Source organism: Sabethes cyaneus, chromosome 3 (assembly GCF_943734655.1).
Source record: "Sabethes cyaneus chromosome 3, idSabCyanKW18_F2, whole genome shotgun sequence".
NCBI classification, from domain to species: domain Eukaryota; kingdom Metazoa; phylum Arthropoda; class Insecta; order Diptera; family Culicidae; genus Sabethes; species Sabethes cyaneus.
Genome location: NC_071355.1, coordinates 215,161,237 through 215,180,799, shown reverse-complemented (window position 1 = coordinate 215,180,799; position 19,563 = coordinate 215,161,237). Strand labels below are relative to the sequence as shown.

Genomic DNA, 19,563 nt, shown 5'->3' with positions numbered 1-19,563 from the left:
GCCTTGGAAGATGCATTACGAAGAGCAAACGTGGAAAGGAATGGAACTATCATCACGAAATCTCACATGCTTCTTGGTTTTGCGGATGACGTCGATATCATCGGAATCAACCGTAGAGCAGTAGAAGAGGCCTTTAGGCCCTTTAAAAGGGAAGCTGCGAGATTGGGACTTACCATTAATACCGCCAAAACGAAGTACATGGTTGCTGGTAGGGAACGTGGGAGCTCAAGTGGTGTTGGTGCCGAGGTGGAGTTAGATGGGGAGCGATATGAAGTAGTGGAGGAATTTATATACCTTGGTACACTCGTGACATGTGACAACGATGAAAGCCGCGAAGTGAAACGACGAGTTACAGCCGCGAATCGGGTTTTCTACGGGTTACGTAGCCAGCTGAAGTTCCATAGTTTGCAAATTCGCTCAAAACTGGCGCTCTACAGAACATTAATCCTCCCGGTGGCTCTTTACGGACACGAATCATGGACGCTAAAAGAAGCTGATCGATGAGTGCTTGGGGTTTTTGAGCGTAAAATTCTGCGACTTGGTGGCAAAATGGAAAATGTAGTGTGGTGCAGACGCATGAATCACGAGCTGTACCAAGTATACAAATATGCTGATATAGTGACGGTAGTGCAATGTGGCAGGCTGCGGTGGGCTGGACACGTGGCCAGAATGCCCGATGAAAGAGTAGCCAAAACTATTTTCAGCAGAGAACCAGGAAGAGGCCGTAGACTCCGAGGCAGACCCCGCACCCGGTGGGTGTGTGCTGTCGAAGACGATGCACGTTCAGCTGGTGTTCGTGGGGATTGGAGAACGGCAGCCCAGGACCGACGGTACTGGAGGACTATAATTCGTTCGGCGCAGGATCGGTAACGGACCGTTGCCAGTAAAGTAAGTAAAGTAAAGTAAGTACAATGATCCCATCCAGTGCTCTGTGAGAATCTTAGGTGGATTGTGGAGGGGTGTTGTCCCCCGCAAAAAGTGCACACTATACTACTACTACTACTCTAGCAGCCGAGGGCCGGGGTGGCTCTTACCGTATCAAGAATTCCTGTTCATTGTACTATCGGTCCTGGGCTACTCAATTCGTTCGCTACAATTCGTTACGCGTCTCGACACACGCAAGTCGGCTTCAACCTAGTCGAGCCACCTAGCACGCTGGGCCTCTCTATTCCTGGTGCCGGTGGGATTCTTGAAGATAACGGATTTCACTGCACAGTCGTCCGCATCCTTGCGACGTGACCGGCCCACCATAGTCTCCCAACTTTCACCAGGTGTACGATGGGAATCTCTCCAAGCAGTGCCTACAGCTCGTGATTCATACACCTCCCCCACTCTCTGCTTTCCGTTTGTACTCCGTCAAAAATAGTTCGCAACACCTTTCGTTCAAATACGGCTAGTGCACGTATCTCTTTCGTAAGCAAAGTTACTGTCTCCGTGGAGACCTATCGGTCGGATTAGCGTTTTGTACATCGTCAGCTTTGTGCGCAGCGCATGCTCCCAGATCGAAGCATCTTGCGAAGGATAAAGTAGGCTCGATTTCAAGCTTGAATGCGTCGTTGGATCTCCTTACTCGTATTATTGTCGGCGGTGGCCAGAGATCCCAAATACACGAACTCATCAACCCATGAAGTGGTTCATCACCATCAATAGTCAATCAATAAGACGTAACTAGCAACTCGCAAACATTTAACCTCCATCTACCACCTTTGACACTATCGGAGAATGATGTATCGCTTGCTCTCTCTGCAGTAAATTCTTCTAAATGGCCAAGACCTGACAGACTCCCTCCGATGTTCGTCAAACACTGCGCGACAACTCTCGCTCTCCCAATTTCAATTATCTTCAACCGGTCCATTAGCAGCCAGAGCTATCCAACAGCATGGAAGCTTGCATCTATTACTCCTATACATAAAATTGGACATCGGCACAATGTAGAAAACTACAGAGGCATTTCAGTTTTGAACTGCTTGTCAAATGTATTCGAAAAAATAATGCATCACTCGCTTTGTACCGCTACACGAAATATCATCAACGAGTGCCAACATGGTTTTGTAAAAAATCGTTCCACCACCTCGAATCTAATGTCTTTTTCAACTAAAGTACTCAAGAGTATCGAAGAACGTCAACAGGTAGATGCAATTTATTTCGATTTCTCAAAGGCTTTTGACAAGGTGCCTCATAAACTAGCAATTGAAAAAATGAAACGCATGGGTTTACCGGATTGAATTGCCAATTGGATATCGTCATACTTGACCGATCGTAGTGCATTCGTTAAATTACATGGAACCAAATCGCGCTGTTTCGATATCCCTAGTGGAGTGCCTCAAGGCAGTATATTGGGACCATTAATTTTTGTACTGTTTGTAAATGACATTTGTGATTGCTTGGAATCGGAAAAGTTATTGTTCGCAGATGATCTCAAGATATTTCGGACAGTCAAATCGTCGCATGATTTCAATGCTTTGCAGCAGGACGTGACAGCTATTCAAAACTGGTGTGATATTAACGGTATGGCGGTGAATACATCTAAATGCAGGGTCATCTCGTTCTGTCGCTCACGAAATCCGTAGCACTTTACTTACCAACTTGGCGATGATGAGTTGCAACGCACTGACTGTGTTAAAGATCTAGGGGTGACCGTTGACAGCAAAATGAGATTCGAAAAACACATAAGCACAACCATCTCTAAAGCCTACGCCATTTTAGGTTTAATTAGAAGGAATGCGTCCGACTTTGAAGACATATATGCCTTGAAAACGCTGTACTGCTCCTTGGTTCGAAGTGTTCTAGAGTACGCAGTTCAAGTCTGGGCACCATACGCCACTGAGCATTGTCGTCGGATTGAGAGTGTTCAACGTTCTTTCGTAAGGTTCGCACTTCGACGTCTTCCATGGCTGGATTCAGTACACCTACCTGAATACGAAAATCGATGTCAGTTGATCAATCTAAGCACTTTAGCTACACGACGAAGACTGTTGCAAAGGCTATTTATTCGCGATCTTCTGATGGGAACAATTGTCAGCAGTTCATTACTGGAGCAAGTCAACTTTCACGCACCTCAACGACGACTACGAAATCCCTCACTGCTATGGACACCCACGCATCGTACTACATACGGCCAAAACAATCCGCTAAACTTTTGCTGCAGACTTTTTAATGAAGTGTGTCACTGCCCGTGGGAGTCAAACGTTGCTTTCTCTGGAGCCTCTTCCTATCATATATTTGGTTTTAGACTCATGGATTTTTAACTCTATTCTCCTAGCCTCCGTTTTTACTCTGGCGTAGATTGCCTCCGCCATCCCAAGGTTTCCAGTAATGATGTCAAGGTCATCTGCGAAGGCTAGGAGTTGGGTACTCTTGCTGAAGATCGTTCTTCTTGTTTCGATGCCCGCTCGCTGGATCACACCTTCAATAGCGATATTGAATAACATATAAGACAGTCCATCCCCTTGCCACAATCCTCTGCACGATTCGAAAGAACTCGAAAGTGTCCCCGAAACGCGCACATCGCACATCACTCGCTTCAGAGTAGCTTTGATCAGCCGCGTCAGTTTGTCCGGAAAACCGTACTCGTGTATTATCTGCCATAGCTGTTCTCGTTCAACTTTATCTTATGCTGCCCTGAAATCCACGAAAATGTGATGCGTGGGCATGTTGTACTCTCGACATTTCTTCGGGTTGAAGGCTCTGTTCCTATGGGATAAACCAACCTCGTGCTTTAACAGTAGTTTTTTTACAATTGATGAAGGGACGGACTAGTAATGAAATTTTACAGTGAAGGAGAAAGAGCCGAAAGGTGAGAGGCTGGGAGGGGAGGGGGGGAATTAATAACTACGCTTAACAAGTAGTCATTGTGACTCCTGCCTTTTGTCCAATGCTATAATCTGAGATTATAACCGGATTTGAACCCACAACACCTGCCAGGGCATGTGGCTCAAGGTCAGGTCTAAAACACGAGGTTGGTCTAGAAATCTCTTGTTGGTGAACACCAACCATGCAGGTTTTCGAATGTCACTCAACGGCGGATCTAAAGTTACTGCAATTATTTAAAAATGTACTGCGACAGATCGTAGATAAGTTGCGGGAGTACACCCTGTGGACTCATCAGCCATTTGTGAATTTCAAGGCAGCGTTCGCTTCAGTTTAACGAAATGAGCTTTGGCAGACCATTACATTGCTGAAGGTGTTTTTCCGACGAAACTAGTAAAGTTGATTTTAATTACGCTGGAGGAACCGAAATCATATGTATGACTAACGGATAAGACCTCGGACGCTCAAAGTTGGATGGACTAAAGCAAGGGAAGTTGCAATACGAAGAGTAGATGTGCAAAGAAATGATACCGTTATTATGAGATCTCACAACACTTCTTGGTTGTGCCATCGGCATCAACCATGTAAACCTCTTAAAAGTTAAGCTGCGAGATTGAGGCTATGCCAAAACGAAGTACACTGTTGCTAGTAAGAAACGCGGCAATTCAAATGTCTTTCTATGCTCGTGACATGCGACAACGATGTGAGCTGTAAAGGACGCCCTTTGCGGACGTGAAGCATAGGCGCCGACGAAGTTTAAGATGCTTTACTCAATACTTGGTAGTGAACTGAACGCAGAACCAAAATAGGTGGCAACCCAAAACTTTAGTCGGTAGAGAGCCAAGAAAAGGTCACCGACTATATCTACATCTGATGATAATGCGGTGTAGAGGAAGATAAACGATTAGCAGTTCGAGGCGAGCAAAAACGAGTAGAACAAATAATAATAAAAATAAAAATAGACAAAAAACGCATAATTACGCAATTGAGCTTTCACTTGAAACATAGGCAGTTGGCTAACGGAGTGATTAGCATAATGAAAGGAAACGAAAAAAAAACTGCATTCGGTATCGTGCTGCCGTGAAGTGTGTTCTGTTTAATACACAAATCTTCACTGAGTTCATGGATATGAAATAGGGATGGTAACTAAACTGAGAAGAAGCGTCACACATAGCTCTGGGCATCTCAAGTGCCGTCCTAGCGCCTCCACGTGGCCATAGCCGGTAATGCACGAAAATGAGTAGCTAAACTAGGAGGTGCGATGCCGAGGTAAGTGAATTCGGAAGGAATAAATTCCTTAAAATTTGATTCTAATTTCACTATATATCGTTTGTATATTTTATTTCATGTCTAATTCTATGCGGGTCGACTCGTTTGGTATAAACATACCATATGGGTTGAAAGTCCGAAAGTACTAGTAAAATCAATATGGTTTTAATGTTACTTTCTAGTGGGGCTTGCTGACAGGAAAATGATGCCGGAATGCGCTGTAAATACTCAGTCATTCTTCATAGGTATTTGGACTGTCAGTAGAGCTATCACAGCCGGACAATTGCAGATAAATAGGGTCTACACACACAAATGCTCACTGATTTCATTATCTCATCAAACATAACTCGTTATTAACTTAACGGAATGGTAGTCATACTAATTCACACATGAGCAGATTTATACTGTTCACTTGTGCTTTACGACCAGGAACAAAAGTATATGAAAGTATTGATATGTTTTAAACTACATACAAAATATTTTAGGCTAAATTGAAGTATAATTTTGCCACGATACACCCCTTCACCTAATCTTTGAATGAAGTTAAAATTACTTTTAACCGCACATGGCAGCTTGCCGGAATTCGCAATCATCACTACGTTGCAATATGTTGCTTGTCAAGCGAACACATTAAGATTAGCGAACGAGCCAGCACATCACGTTTCCCGCAGAAAATTCAGGAGAAACGGCTTTGTATAGATAAGCGTCCAGTAGATAAGTATGTACTTCTATTCGCAAAACCCGACAGAAATGTGATAGCTTTCAAAACGCTAAACAGAGCCACGAAGCGCAACGAAATGCACCCAATAGCACACCACATGGTGTCATTCACGATGAAATATTGATTCATATGACGCGAAATCAATGCGCAGAGTACCTGCGTGCGTCATCTTTATTAATTTAGTGTAAATTTGAAATAATCATCATCCATTTCATAGATCAAAACAAATCATAATATTTGACTTGCTCAGCTTATCCCACGCAACTAACTCATCTCGTAACAGCTCAAGCACCTGGCAAAATGCTACAGGGTCAGCACACCTTCCTCTTCCTGGAACCACAAAAACACGTGCTTTCTCCGGTCGAGAAGGTTAACACATGCCAGATACTCGCTGCGCTGACTGGTGCTGCCAAGCGCCATCACACCATGTGCGGGCGAAAAGAAAATTGCTTCGCTCTGGTGATGAATAGTTAGTTACCGTGCACAGTGATGGCTTTATCGAAGGCCAACAATGCTGGCAGCAACAGCAGCAACAAAGAAAAAAATCAATTTACCACCTAATAGTCATCACGATTCACTGGCCTGTGCAGTAAAGGGCTGGTATGGTGTCTTCCTTCCAAGCGCTTACCGCGAACCGCTCGAAACGAACCACGAGCCGCCGGCCGTCGCCAGGGGTTGAACCAATTTCCTCGAAGCTTTTTCCACTTATTATCGAACTGTTTTTGCCATCTATTTTTGTTGCAGATTTTTTTTCTGCACTTGCTTTCATATGTTTACAGTTTGACTTGTCCGCGTCACTCCAGCAAGCGCAATCACTCACTTTCCCGTTGGGTTGCACTTGCATTGCAATAGCAGTGCAGTGTCTTACTCAGTTATACCACAGACGATCTATCTGACAGACTAGCAGGTTATGTGAGCAAATTTTATCTGTATCGTGATTTATTGATGGTTTCGCCATACTCTGCGGATGAGGTTGGACGGAATGTTCACATTTAAACGACTTTTGCAATTGGAATGGCTTCGCTCGCAGCAAGGTGAACGACGAGTGAGCGAGCATTCGTGCGTATGATACAAATCCTCTTAGCAGAATCCATAAGTAATGCACATTGTGAAACAATGTACTCCAATTTTATTCATGGCAACATGGCAACTGTGAGCCAGAACTTTCCACAATTATAATGATTGAGCCGTTTAACTCTGACTGACTCACGGTGTGCATAACTAGTACACACATTTATCTCTGCCTATTTTCATTTTTCTTCGGCATTTCGTTTGGTCTACTTTCTGTAAAACCCGTATAGGCTACCGAAGCTTCTTCCATGCTGGCTGTTATCGTCGTTATGCTACTCAGGTATAGTTCACATTCACGTACTCGAACCGAATTATGCACCAGCAGCGACTGCTTCGGAAGACTTTAGAAGTGTGGAGAACCGTTCTTTTGCTTTTATTTCTATTTCTCGCAAAGTGCCTAACCCAATTCAGAAGCACCAGCTCGTCTCTCAAAATGCTAGCCCTCCGGGGTAAATTTCATGCGCGCTGACAACCGGTAAACTCCAGGGTACGTGAAAATTCGCTATATACTACTGTGAGTGGAAAAGCTAGCGGTATTCCTTGGTTCGTTCATAAATTCATCTACACATGCGGCACACAACTTCGGGCTTACAGGTTTCACTTTGAAACTTCGCTTCAGGCCGGTAAGTTTGCTACTCATAGGCGATTAAGTGTTTTTTTTCGGTCATTTTTAGCTGTTTTGGAACATATTTTTTTCCAAGCAAGAGAAACGTGCTTGCGAATTCCCGCCGACTGGTAAACAGACAACTCTGCTTGAACGATTACGGAAATCTTCGCATAGCCTCTGTGTCGGCTCAGCCAGCAGCAGCGGTGTGTATTCAAATGCCAAGTCAGCTCCGAAAGTGTGAAAGAACTCCAACAGAGCACGGTTAATGAACGTGTTGCTGTTTGTTCAACTTGTTTTTTTTTTGTCCCATCGCACATGTCTTTGTAATTAACAAATGCTATTATACACCAGCTCACATTGTTAGAAGATAGACTGCAAGCTAGAGCTGAGATAAGACACTGGACGAAGGTTAAGAAGATCTCAGTACAATGAAAATACACTCTTGCGTCTTTGATTAGTCCCATCTTTTACGAATGAACATATAAAGAAAATCGTGAATTCTGTCAACACGGCAAGTGTTTTGCTTTGCTCGTATAAAATACGGTATACGGATTCAAGGTTACCAAGAAAGCCACTCCCAAGTTTATCTGCATATAATACTGGAAATATTGATCGAGCTAGCCAAATTCAAATTTCAAATACAGGAGACCGCTGGAATCCGTAGATCGTCGCAGCCGTAGTCGCAGAGGAAATGAGTTTTGAAGAACCTCACACCAAGATTCTACTTTTTGCTATTTGCTTAGGCGATGATAGGTAAAACTTTTACACCTTAATTTCGTTAGGCATATCTGAATACAAATAAACAATAAAATTTAGTGTACATTTAGTGTAGACCTCAAAATCTTGTTATTAACATTGTTCAAGTTTTAAAGAAGAGAATTTTTCGTAATGATGGAAAACAAGTATAGATCTGCTTATCTTTTGGACTTTTGGAATCAATTAATGCACTTTGTTTATCAGCAATTTATGATGTTATAGTAAGAACACATGCGAGGTTACTAACCAAATATTCTAGCTATTCCACAAGAGTAGAATCGTCCGACTGAACTGTCACCAATCTAATATTCGGGTCATCCATCAGGTTATACTAAAGGTATGGACTGAGGAGGAATTACCTACAGGTTGGTTGGAAGGTCTCGAATGCCCTATTTACAAAAATCGACTCAAATGCATCTTGCATCTTGTTTCTCAGACTGAGGCCATTGCAGGAAACCTCCGTCCTCTGTTGGCGAATACCAGTGCGGTTTTCGAGAGGGACGACGGACCAAATGTTCACCTCGTGATAGATTTTCGACAAATTCCGAGAATCCACCGTGCACAATCACCATTTGTTTATAGACTTCAAGGCGGTGTACGATTCAGTTAAACAAAACGAGCTGTGGCAGATAATGCTTGGACATGGTTTTCCAACAAAACTGATTAGGTTGATACGAGCTACCTTTGATGGTTCAAAATCAAGCGTCAGTATTGCGGGTGAGACATCAGACTCGTTTGTAACGTTACCTGGAAGGAGCGTCAAATATAGCTCTGGCTCTCTCAAGCTCCCACCTAGCGCCTCCACGCAGATCTAAGTCAAATGATGACGGTCGCTGGCCTTACCTGGAAATGCTTCATGTATTTACTGGAGAAGCTAAGCTAGGAGGTGCGAACTAGAGCGCCTGTTCTCCAGGTGAGGGGTGGCTCACACAGCGTCTGTCTCGGAACGGGTGGCTGAATATGAAATACTGTATCCCGCAAGCTATACCTAAGATGGCAGACCCATCAGCGGGATGTAGGTATCGCGACCCCGGTGAGGTAGTATACCGAAAAACTCAATGACCACGAACAACGAAGAAAGAAATTCAGGGCGGAGAGCTGCATCAACTCGTGGTGGAGATCGGTGCTGTTCAGGAAGTTCGATGGCCAAATTTCGGAAAGAGGAAGCTTCGTGCAGTAGACCCTAGTGCAGGTACTTCTTTCAAGTACCACATCTACTGCAGTGGCGGCAAAAAAAGCAAAACATGGAGTCGGTTTCGTAGTGTTGGGAAAACAAAAGCAACGAGTTATCCGGCAAATTCTTTAACTACAGCCTAATCAACGCTAATACGCACCGACAAATGATAAATCCGATGATGCCAAAGACGAGTGTTACGACAGGCTTGAGAGAATCTATGTGCCCAAAACACGACGTGAAAATCATCATCGGAGATGCAAATGCGCAGATCGGGAGGGAGGAATTCTTCCGTCCAGTCATTGGAAAACATTGCCTTCATCTGTCGGCCAATGATAACGGTCTGAGGCTCATACATTTTGCAGCGGCCAGAGGAATGGCCCTCTGTAGCTGTAGCACCTACTTTCCACGTTTGAATATTCGAAAACACACCTGGAGGCATCCAAATGGAGACTCTCGCGCTCATATCGACCATGTCTTGATTGACGGTCGACACTTTTCGGATGACCAAATATCAACTCTGACCACTATCTCGTAGTGAGTAAGATTCGCGCAAGGCTGTCGAACACGGCGAAAGCTCGCACTGAGAGGACGCTGCGTTTCAACATTCAGTGGTTAACGGCAGACGGCGTGGCAGTTGAGTTCGCCTGCAAGCTTGACCAACGAATCGCAGAACAGCAGGTAGATAGAGAAGATATAAATGGGCTATGGAGGAACATCCATGGTGCCAACGAAACAGCTGCGACCTGCGAGTGAGGTGGTAGGCACGACGCGAGGAAGACAGCGTAACAGCTGGTTTGCCAGGTGGAAGGAGCACTTCCAGACATTGTTGAATGGAGAGGTAAACGCGGAGATCAGCAGGGACAGGATAGTAGTTGTAAGCGATGGCCAAGCTGTGGAGACACCAACATATGAGAAGGTTAAGAAGGCAATCAGTGAGCTAAAAAACGGTAAGGCTGCTGGGAAGGACAGTATCCCGGCTGAACTTCTAAAAGCGCGAAGCGAGCGACTGTACGAAGTAATCCACCGGATCATTGTCGGAATCTAAGAGGAAAAACAAATGCCGGAGGAGTGGTTGGATGCCTCATTTGCCCAATTTTCAAAAAGGGACATCGACTGGAGTGTAAAAACTACCGTGCACCACCGTTCGTTTGACCGTTTTTAATCTGAACACTTTTTAATTTGAACCCCGTTGGTTGGCACGACGTGCAAACTAAAAATGGTTCAAATGTCATTCTCAATATGACATCATTTGCTAATGCGGACAATGCACATAAACACAATTTGTGTGTACTGATCTAGCGTGTTTAATCTGTTTCACATTGCGTTTTTCCAACGGTTATGGTAGATATCCGATCGGAAAAAGAAATATTCCCTGCTTGCAACTGCGAACTGAATCAAACCACCAAAACAATAACAAAGAGCAGGGCAGCCAGTTCACACAAACTTCAGCATATTTAGGGTTACTAGTTGTTCAAATTAAAAACTAACCCCGTTAGCTTGCATGAGGAATCGTTCAAAAGAACGGGGGTCCACTGTATCAAGGAATTACATTGCTCAATTCTGCCTACAAGGTGCTTTCCCGTATCCTGTTCTGCAGACTGAGACCGTTAGCGGAGTCCTTCTTCGGCGAGTACCAAGCTGGTTTCCGTGAGGGTCGCTCCACGACGGATCAGATATTTACCCTGCGTCAGTTGCTAGACACGCTTCGGGAGTACAACTTGCAGACACACCATCTGTTTGTGGACTTTGAAGCGGCGTACGATTCAGTTAAACGAAATGAGCTGTGGCAGATAATGCTAGAACATGGTTTTCCGACGAAACTAGTTACGTTGATTCGTGCGACGCTGGACGGATCCAAATCATGCGTTAGAATAGCGGGTGAGACCTCAGCTGCTTTCGTGACGTTAGATGGACTGAAGCAAGAGGATGCACTCTCCAACCTGCTATTCAACATTGCCATTGCCTGGAAAGTGCATTACGAAGGGCAAACGTGGAAAGGAATGGAACTATCATCACGAAATCTCACATGCTTCTTGGTTTTGCGGATGACGTCGATATCATCGGAATCAACCGTAGAGCAGTGGAAGAGGCCTTCAGGCCCTTTAAAAGGGAATTAATACCGCCAAAACGAAGTACATGGTTGCTGGTAGGGGACGTTAGAGCCCAAGTGGTGTTGGTGCCGAGGTGGAGTTAGATGGGGAACGATATGAAGTTGTGGAGGAATTTATATATCTTGGTACACTCGTTACATGTGACAACGATGTAAGCCGCGAAGTGAAACGACGTAGCCAGTTGAAGTCCCATAGTTTGCAAATTGGCACAAAACTGGCGCTCTACAGAACACTAATCCTTCCGGTGGCCCTTTACGGACATGAATCATGGACGCTAAATGAAGCTGATCGACGAGTGCTTGGGGTTTTTGAGTGTAAAATTCTGCGATCTATACTTGGTGGCAAAGTGGAAAATGGAATGTGGTGCAGACGCATGAATCACGAGCTGTACCAAGTATACAAATATGCTGATATAGTGAAGGTAGTGAATGTGGCAGGCTGTGGTGGGCTGGGCACGTTGCCAGAATGGCCGACGAAAAAGTAGCCAAAACTATTTTCAGCAGAGAACCAGGAAGAGGTCGTAGACTCCGAGGCAGACCCCGCACCCGGTAGGTGTGTGCTGTCGAAGACGATGCACGTTTAGCTGGTGTTCCTGGGGATTGGAGAACGGCAGCCCAGGACCGACGGTACTGGAGGACCATAATTCGTTCGGCGCAGGATCGGTAACGGACCGTTGCCACTAAAGTAAGTAAGTAACCGTAGAGTTATGGAAAAAGCGTACACGCATCCTAAGGAGGAAGCTGCGAGGATAGGGCTTAACATAAATTCTACAAAAAAAAAGTATGTAGTGGCTGGTAGAAAGCGTGGTAGCCCTTCGAATGTTGAAACTGCGGTGTTGATAGCTGGAGATATTTTTTAAGTGATCGACGAATTTGTTTACCTTGGTACGTTAGTGACATGTGACAATGTGAGCTGTGAAGTAGAAAGGCGGATAGCGGCCTTGAAATATACCAAGTATACAAAGATGCGGATATTGTGAAGCGATTAAAACACGACAGGCTACAATGAGCTGACCACGCAGCAAGAATGCCGGATGCCAGCGAAAACAATATTTAGCAAAGAATCCGACAGAGACCGACGACTTCGAGGCAGACCCCGTACACGTTGGATGAGCACTGTTGACGAGGATGCTAGCAGCGGGTGTTAGGGGTGACTGGAGAGCGGCAGCCCAAGACCGAGAAATATGGTAACGGCTCCTGAATTCGGCATGGATTCGATAAGCGGATTGTCGACGAAAAAGTAAAGTAAGAAATATTCAGATCAGCCAGAGAAACCCCGAATTACTAGAATTGACGACAAACAAACAAAATTGTACTATTTCTTACTTTGCGCTCATTCAGATAATTAGTTTTGCTTGAAAATCAAAACTATTGAGCTTCGGTTGAGTGTACTTTAGTAAAACAATAGTCATTAACTCAATCAGCAGATGGAAGGAGCGTTTTGTCCCATCTACAAAGAGGGTGATCGACTCTACTGCTGCAACTATCGCGGCGTAATGCTAGTAAACGCCGCCTACAGGGTACTTTCCCAGATACTGTTACGCCGGCTGTCACCGATAGCACAGTTTCGTAAGGAGTTACCAGGCGGGCTTCATGGGGGCTCGCGCAATTGCCGATCAAATTTTTTACCATCCGACAGATCTTGCAGAAATGTCAGGAGTACAACGTGCCCATGCATCACATGTTTATTTATTTCAAAGCAGCTTACGATACAGTCGATCGAGACCAGCTGTGGCAGATAATGCACGACACGGTGCTTCAGATAAACAGACGCAACTGATCAGAGCTACATTGGATCGAGTGATGTGTATCGTGAGCATCTCTAGGACACTATCGAGTCCCTTCTAGACGCGGTAAAGATTGAAACAGGGTGACGGTGACGGCTTATCCTGCATGCTATTCAACATTGCTCTTGAAGGGGTGATCTGACAAATGACATCGAAACGAGGCATGAAGGGTAGCCAACTCCTTGCCTGTTTTTCTGCTCTTCTGCCGTACCGGTACACATGAATAAGTAAGTTAGTAAGTAAGTAACCAACTCCTAGACTTTGCAGATGTCTTTGATATCACAGCCAGGAACTTTGCGACAGAGGAGGCAATCTACGCGTAGTCTAGGAGGATTGGGTTGAAAATAAATGCGTCGAAGACGAAATACATTTAAGGAAGAGGCTCAAAGACAACAAACATTTGCCTCCCACGGAGGTAACCGTTAACGGCGACGAACTAGAAGTGGTGGAATGAATTCATTTACCTGCTATCTTTATTTCGAGCCTGAAATTGACGATTAAAGTTGTAATTTTCTATCAGCCGTATGTGAAATATACGAATTAAATATACAAAAATTCTCTTTCTCTGAATTATTTTTAGCAATGCTAACTATTGTCTAACAAAACAGTGTCAATTTGACTACTAAGTACGTCAAATGAGAATTTCGAAAATATGTTTCCTACAGTCGAGTTATACAACATGACCTACAGCCAGATGCTGCGTCTAGCTAGAAGTGTAGAGCTACATACATTGGAAACAAAACTCCATAACCGGCCGGTATGGTATGAAATGTCCCATAACATTAAGTGGAGCAGGCAAGTCGTCGAATCGTCTCCATTTTTAGAATACGTGGCGTCGTACGCATTCCTTACGCGACTAGCATATTTTTGGCTAGAAACGACTCCACGAGCAAAATATTTTCCTTCACCTACACGAGGACGACGACGAGTAAGAGGCTGAAGCAACGAGCCAAGTGTACCGAGAGCTGAGGAGCAGCTATGATGGGGTGATGAATAAAAAAACGACGTCTGTCTAGCCATGGTGCGGCGTTGCATTATAGCAAGAAAAATGCTTTTATTTCCTGTCTCATTTTTATGCTGCTGGAGAGAATGGTTATTCATTTGTTTGCTTTAGGGGCAGCGTTGCCGTCTAAATAGCTCTCGCTGCAAGTTGACGTCAAATCGTTAAAGTATTTGATTGCACTTTAGTGCCTTTATTACGTTTGTTGAATTTCTTTCAAATAGTAGACATTTGAAATTTATTTTATTTATATAATGGTCATTCAGGAAACCGCGGTTGTGCATGAAAATAGAGGCACACATAATCAGATATTCAGGCTTCGATGGTTTGCCCCTATGGCCTCTCTAGGTTTAGATTTCTTCTTACTGAAGTAGTTTAATGTTTTCCGTATGTTATTTTTTGATGTAATCACTCATTCAAAATAATTAAAAATTTGTATTTATCAGAAGCTTAACAGAAGTTGGAGCGACATTTGTAATTTGTTTATTTGTTACGATAATCTGTTAGTTTCGACTTCGGGTCAAAGAAAAAAATTAAAGAAAACACTTACTGATTTGAACGTATAAATTAGATAGAACTGATAAGTTGTTAAACAGAACTTTCGTATTTACTTACAAGATTTTATTACCTCTAAAATCTTTTTGTAAAGTTTTTAAAAAAATTTTCTCAAATCATAAATGGAAATATAATTGTTTTTCGCGTAAATCGCTTACATTATTTCAGCAGTTTCTTTTTTGCTTTGTCTAAACGATATTTTATTTGGCAGCTGGACGAAAATAAACATTTTTACAAAAATAGATATGCAATTAACTGGACTGAACGTAGTTTTTTCGTCCTACAGATAGTAAAACATTATCCCATACATACGTTCACGTCGATTAAAATCCACTTATTCCTTCTCAGCTCATTGCTGGTGTTACTATCGAAGCTGCAGATGATGCCGACGCTAGAGTGGAGTGTTGATAGTGTGCTGGTGAATAACTACTACTCTCAGCAAAAGCAGCAGAATAAAAAACCAAATAAAAAAAAAGATTGCTGCTTGGTACTACGGACGACACGCGCACCCTCTCCTGCTTCTTCTGCACCTTGCACACACGGGCATGTACGGGCCCGATGTGAAAGGAATGTGGCCGCATTTGATGCCCTTTCCGGTATTGCTCACACCACAAAATGACAATGAAAATTCACTGTATACTTTCACGCCACTTTCAACGAACTCAGTAATCCATAATGGATGCTTTTCATCATTTCATGCGAAACTATCTTCGGACCATTGCTTACCAATAAAGGTGGATACACGGGGCACACCACTAGCAGTGTAATTGGCTGCTTTTTGGATCACTTTTTGCTGCTGGAAACTCCGAGAAAAGACATCAACTTTCCAACACGCGAAAAACTGGATGCGTTTTTATTGCTTCTTGATTTTTTTCACCTGGCCAGTTTAGATTTTTGCAAACACGTCACCGAAACAGCCGCAACTTTGCTTATTGAGAATATTTCTTGGTCTCGCCCGCAAATATTGTTAAAACATATACAGAAAGAACACACTGCCGCGGCTGTGTTGTGTACACTGTGGAATGATGGTTGTTTGCGGGACGAAAAGGAAATATCCAGATCCGCGACAACGGGGGTAGAGTTTCAGCACAATGCGATCTTGATTTTCTACTTGTGTAGTGATGATGATTGCAATAATTACACTCGGAAGATAAAAGAGACTCTGCGGACGAACAATACTCCGCAAACACAGCCGAATCGGCAGACAACACACAACTGACACAACGGAATCGCGGCGACGTCGGTCGACTCCAAACGTCCAACCAGCAGCAGCCCCACGCCTAACCCGTTTTACGTGAATAATAATCACTGATGGAGCAGTTCGGTCTCATTTTCTGTACCGCGAACTACGCAAGTATGAAAGAGAAACGCGATAAAAAAAAGGGGAGCGGTCCCCCCAACCACACCGTGTAATAACAATGAGAAAACGGGAAACTCGAAAAATCCGTAAAGCCGATAATCCTTCGAAACTTTTGACAACTGATGTTGACACGCAATGACAGTAGAGCTGTGAGATATCGCTGTACTAAAAGCTCTATAAGGTGTCGGTAAAATGTTACGTAGCGCAGCAGCAAGATAGGCGTTGTTTACCCAAGTAACAACGGTAGCTGAATTGCAAGAGCAATGGCTGTTTACGGGTTGGTTTAAGGCGATCAAAGCTGCATAAAGTAAGCACTTAAATGGTGTTTAAATAAGCGATGTTTAAGCTACTTTAAGTTTTTCAAACCAGTTCTCTCCCAAAAGCTCATAAACAAGCTTAATAGTGGATTTTTCTGCTAAACAATCTGCTTCTCAACAGCCATAAACATCAAACCGTTTTACGGCTGCTTAAAGGTGTTAAAATGTAGAGTGGAAGCTTTCATTAGGCTCACAGCTTTCAAACTACTTTAGGGCTGCTTAGAGGTGTTAAAGTGGCTTTACAAACTTCTACCACAGACAAACAGACATAACACTCGTTTTCCATTCATCGTACCAATAAAACCGTCATTTCAAATTTGGGCTTAGTTGGGAATGTCTCCGTTTTGGTCAAAGTGGCGCTTTTTGACGAAAGAAGGGGAATTCCCCATAAAAAATACTTGCTTCTTCGAGGGACACCCATATTGCTATTTGATATTTGGGAATGTCGATCATAGATGGTGATAGTGTTCAGGCTAAATGTGAGGTACGATCATTTTTGTTGATTTTTCTTCCAAGTGTTATGTCTGTTTGTCTGTGCTTCTACCAAGTTTTTTTTTTCGGCTCACAGCACACTTACTGTCAGATCATAGAATTTCGCAATTCGGCTGACAGCAAAAGCTTATCCGTTATCGACAGCCCGGTGTCACCAATACACTCTCACATATGATTTGACAGTACCCGCATACTGATGGGCCCCTCGTTGCTGGGCCCCAAACAACAATGGCCGCTCCATATATGAAGTATTTTGCGGTTTCGTCACTAAACGAGCATGACATTAGCTGAGGCTCGTATGTGTAGGGTTCAGAGGGGAGCAAAGAGTGGCGGAGAGCATCTGAAAGTTTGAAATTTGATGTTGTTGTTATTACTGCAAACAGCTTCAGCGAGGGCCCCAGCTAATGTCAAAAATTTATCGTGTGGAATACTTCATTTTCTATGAAATGATTTCCCGCCCAGTGTTTTGACGTTTTAAATTGCAGTCATAGAAAAATGGCGTCGTGCCGGGGGGTCGGTTATCGACATTATCGACTGCTTCACACTAGGCGGACTAGGCTTCAGGTGTAAAGATATTCTCACTGTCTGTTCTGCAGATGCAAATGGGGCGGATCATACGGTGAGTGCTTATGGATCAAAAGATGGCGGGTTCAATTGGGTCCTAAAGCCCTATGTCGTTTTTAGCTTGAAACGATGAGGTTAGGGTTAGGAACACATATTTTAATATTTAATTTTATATTTTTAGGCTATTGCCGTTAAAAACCTTTTTTTTTTAATTTTGTGAAATTTTTAACAAAAAATAAACATTTGGGCAACCTTATATAGACAAACTATAGTTGTGCATGGTTGTGTCAAGCGGTGTCTAGACAACACGAATTATAAAAAGAAACCATAGTATGTCTTGAAATGTCACGGAAAACTTTTTGTTTACCTTCACGCTCATGTGATAGTGTGTCAAAAAGTCAAAAGTTGCAGTCAGGAAATGGCTCGGCAATCGCGACCTAAAACATTTTCTGAGTTTACAGCTCATTTTCCGGCTCCGGTCATCTCAGTTTAATTAAGGCCTTTGTCAAAATCAGCAATAAGCGTAGTGACTGCACTTGGTCACAGCGTGGATGGCTTCAGTTTTCGGATGCAACACCCGCCATCGAGATGCGACCGTGTTTGGTTAGAAACGCACAGAAATTTTTGGTCCGCCGTTCGCCCTACTGCTGATTCACATCGGAGTAGCAGAACATACCAATCTGATTGATAATACGGTGCCAGTTTCGGTTGGCGTTTTTTTTTCATACTGTTCTGCGGGGTCGATTGTACCGAGATTATACTGTTGGCCATCAGTTTGACATCGTTTAGTCATTCTTAGCGCAAACTAGATTTGGACAAAGTCTAGCACCGTGAATCGATGGATTGGAATACATTGCCCGAATCAAAACTTTTATCCGATAACTAGTACAAATTTGATGTTCCACTTCCTCACGACCTGCTGTGCGCAGACAAGCACAAGAGACAACTGCGAAGCTGTAACTGTCAAAACGATCAGCTGCCTGTCAAACCAGAGTTACCAGTGAGAAAAAGTTATCATTGTTGCCAGAAACGTGTTATTTTCTTTATGTCAAGGAAGATCTCTAATGTCAAGGGAGAATAAATTACAATATTTTTGTTTTTTAATTTTTTAGTGCTCTGCATCTTTTTAAAAAAGAAAAAACTATACTCTGGTAGTCATAATGGGAAGCTTTATCGTTCCTTCTAAAAAAATCATCTTTTTATCACAAATTTTAGGACCCAATTCCCGGAAAAAAAGACATGCATTTTTAATTAGCTATAGCTTACTTATACGAATTAAAGTTATTCGAAATTAAAAATATCACGTTCGAAACATGTTTACAGCAAAATAAAAAAAGGCCGCGCTTCATTTTTAAAATTTAAAGATAGATTTTTTTTGGCTGCATAAAAGTTGATGAAGCATTGATTAAGCGACTGGAAAAGCAGATTGCAAAACTATTTCTCGTTCTAAAAATAGAATTGACAGCATTGCGCAAATTGGCTATTTAAAAGCGCAAAAAAGTTTCTATTAAGCTTCATTGCAGCTTCGAAAGCAGCTATTAATTAGCCTGAAGCACCAGATCACCAGAAGCACTAAATCACCAGATTTAGATGTTTAAAAGCTGAAAAAAGGTTTTTATTTCTAAACCTAAACCATAGATCAGCCACAGGTTGAATAAAATCAGCTATAAAAGCGTTTGATCAGCCTGAAATTGTTACTTGGGTAGTTTTTAACATAAATTGTTAAATTCTTCTCTCCAAACACACCCACATGTCAAATTTTGTTCCATTTGCTTGATTAGTTCTCCAGTTATGCAGAAATTTGTGTTTCATTTGTATGGGAGCCCCCCCCCCCCCTCTTAGTGGAGGGAGGAATCTCTAACCATCATAAGAACCTTCTCTGGCCCCAAAAACCCCTATATGAAAAATTTTCACTCCGATTGGTTCAGTAGTTTTCGATTCTATAAGGAACATACGGACAGACAGAC

General features: G+C 43.1%; 1 protein-coding gene across 1 annotated transcript in view; it reads right to left on the bottom strand.

The window, feature by feature from the left end:
- The window catches only part of LOC128740136 (serine/threonine-protein kinase GL21140), a 60,568-nt gene extending 44,512 nt beyond the window's left edge, over nt 1-16,056 (bottom strand). The window contains exon 1 of the mRNA XM_053835651.1: nt 15,590-16,056. The gene's annotated coding sequence lies outside the window, so the exon portion shown is untranslated. The remainder of the gene's footprint in view (nt 1-15,589) is intronic.
- Nucleotides 16,057-19,563: the final 3,507 nt, after the last annotated feature.